The following is a 3,472-nucleotide window of genomic DNA, read 5'->3' as shown; positions in this document are numbered from 1 at the left end:
CGATTGTCTGAGTTTCACTTCCTTAGAAATCAAACTAGTTTAACCTCTGATCTACACAGCACGTTTTTTTTTTTCAGTGTCTGCTCTTGCAGTGTCTGCTCTTGCTCAAACTGTAGATCTAAAGGGGAGGGAACAAGAAAATAAACGTCAGAGTGGAGCTGGCTGAGTCTGAGAGCAAGAAGAAGAGGGAGGGGTTAACAAGCTCTGAGTCACGTTTCATTACTCTGACAGGGCAGATTCTCAACATGAATACATAACCACTCTCTGTTGCATGGAAGAAAACTCTATAAGCAAGCATGTAAAAAACTCTAGTCACACATTTCTTAACATGTAAAAAGAAGTGAATAAAACACAGAGAATAACTGAACATGTTTTACAACTAGCACCAGCATTACAAGCTGTGAATATCTGAGACACCACAGGGAGGGGTCATAGTTCTACTGAACTTCACCACCATTGGAAGAGGTATTTTCACATACTGGTGGTTCACATACTGGATTAAATACACTGACCTGACCTTTATTCCTTGTTTTTGACTATCAGATGGTCAAACTGATGATCAAGCAGATTATTGATGTTGTCTTTAAACATACTTCACCTCAGATTGAAGTCATAATCCTGTTTCAAATACAAACCTACTGATTCCTACTGCTGCTTTAATTTACAAAAGTCGGTTTGATTACAAGTAATGGAAGAATTTGGATATGTAGTAGAAGTAGTACACCGACAAAAAATACCTCAGTGTCCTTTTGTCGCTGCTCATTTGCTGATCCACGCTGCACGGGGCTGGGGAGCTCACTTGTTGGTTACACCTATCTTGCACTCGTATATTAGTGAAGGAGAGGGAACCAGGAAATGTGTGCACAGAGTGGAGTTGAGCAATAGGGAGGGGTTACCATGCTGCCCTCACGCAGGTGATGAATTCTCTTAAAGGGACAGTGTGAGTTTGTCAGTCTGAGTTTTATCGTGCAGTGAAGATTAAAAGACAACATTGAACAACCACATGATGTTTTTAAATAACTTACAGCTCACAATAGTTGAAGCAAACATTGAAAAGCTTCATGTTTGGTTTCCTCTGAAATCTACAGTTTCATAGAGCTATTTTGTATAACTGATTTCTTGTGCTTTAAAGGAGAAGACAACACAGACAGTGTACAAACAAACAACAACATACAGATTCATAAAAGACGTAATGCTGCAATAGAGAGATTAGACTTTGGAGAATTCATACAAAAGTACAATAAAATAGTACGCAGAAGTTTAAATTTGTGTTTCATCTGTGTATGTTTTACCAAGTGTTGTAGTCAAGACCACATAAACTGAGACCAAGACATACCTGAAATCAGAGTGCTCAGAGACCGAGACAAGACCAAGACCAAGACCAAGGCAGGGCAAGACCGAGATAAGACCAAGACCATAAATATAAATAAAACAATCATCATCTTGTGTGCAGGGGGTGTGTCACTCACTTAAACTGTAACACCCAGAAGGTTTCAGCAGTAACCGGGGGATATAAATCAAATCATGAATTGAAGTTTCTTTAATTCTTTTAGAAAGGGGCGTTTACCTTCTTATCACAGTAATGACGTGGAAAAATAGCCCATCAGTGGTAGTCTTGATTGGTAATGCTTTAAAACCCGAGACCGAGATGAGGCCGAGTAAAAATGCTTTAGATTACGAGACGAGGCCGAGACCTTTAAAAGACCCAGACCGATTTTAAGTACTACAACTCTACAGTTTACCCACCTTCACTTCTTTATCAGGCACAAGTAAGTAGGCTCAGGACTGGTGAAATCAAAGTTTGTAGTTATGTTTCAACAGTGAATAAAATATACAAAGAATTCATTATCAGGTATGTTCATATTCTGGCTGAGGCTGGTTAAGTGTCCCTTCTCAGGTCAGTGGTTACACTAATGTGGGAAGGCAGCTTGAAGTGAGCACCTGCAATACAAGGCTGTAAAAATCTGAGAAACCACAGGGAGGCGTCAGAGTGCAACTGAACTTCACCACCTTAAGGAAATGTGTCAATACACCTTTTTAAATGTGATCTTTGAATAAATGGTTTAGATGTTTGAATTTCGACCCAATAATAGTTAGTGAAGACTGGTTTAATCAAACTTTGTAGTAATGATGCAACAGTGAATACAAATATCTCAACTAGAGACGTTTGGATTTTTGACTGATATACTCTGCAGTCATTATCAGGTTATTTTTTCAGTCTGGCTGAGGCTCGTTGGTGGAAACTGTAAAAAGGCCGTACTTTTTTTAAGTACAATAGAGCGACACCTAAACAGTCAAATAAGGAGAATGGTATTGGCTGAAACAGTGGATACTTTTATGAATGAGATACATTTCTAATGTGCAGCTATAAGTCCGACCTTTTAGAAGACTAACATCCCACCAATAAACGATCAATTGTTTCGATCCAATCAGTAAAAGTCTTTAAAACAAGACATCTTCTATCATTTTACTCTCCACTGAAAGTCTGTTTCAAAAGATAGGTCTTATATTGTTTTAAATTTTATTATTCATAGACTTTGTTACTTTGTTTTTCAGATGCAGTGTCTTCCACATATCAGGAGCATAAAAACTTATTCTTCATCACTTTTTTTTGTCTGATAATATTTCCTGCAGCCTTCAGCCTCTGTGCTTTCTAATTACTATTGTGTTATGATGTTTTTAGATTATGATAATTCATGTCTTAAGATACCTCATTGTACATATTTCTATCAATTGGGTAGATGGTTAGCGATACAGCACAGATAAGAGAACAAAAGTCATCACTAGCACTGACAGCCTTCATGAATTAAAGGTCACATATTCTCCTCCTCTTCAACATGTTTAAATAAGTCTCAGAGCTCCACAAAACATGTCTGTGAAGTTTCTTGTTCTAAATCCACTCTGATCCTGTATTTGATCATGCCTATAAACCACTCTATTTCAGCCCTGCTCAGAACAGGCTGTGTGTGTACGTGCGAGGGTGAAAGGTTAGCAGAATGCCTGAGATCCATGTCTGCTGTGGTGCAAGGAAAACGAGAGGGACTGGTCAGAGGAATGTCCTACGTCCACATATGATATTGAAATCAAGAAATTTGGCTTTACTGGTTTCGTCAAAGTACCGTAGTATGCGAGTGCAGTGAAGAAAAGTATAATCAGCTTTCTGTAGAAACTTGGAAAAAAAACATAGATGTTAACACATTGTCCCCTAATGACTTACAGAACTCAGCAGAGTCTCCAGGAGTCTAGTTAAACCCCTGTCCAGCATGTAGAGGCTGGACAGAGAGGCGTCAGAGTTCCACTGAACTTCACCACCATTGGAAGAGATGTTTTCACATACTGGTGGTTCACATACTGGATTAAATACATTGACCTGACCTTTATTCCTTGTTTTTGACTATCAGATGGTCAAACCGATGATTGAAGCAGACAATTGATCTTGTCTTTAGACATACTTCGCCTCAGATTGAAGTCA

The sequence above is a fragment of the Labrus bergylta genome, chromosome 4 (assembly GCF_963930695.1).
Source record: "Labrus bergylta chromosome 4, fLabBer1.1, whole genome shotgun sequence".
In the NCBI taxonomy this organism is placed as follows: Eukaryota; Metazoa; Chordata; class Actinopteri; order Labriformes; family Labridae; genus Labrus; species Labrus bergylta.
Note: the sequence above shows the minus strand (reverse complement) of the source record.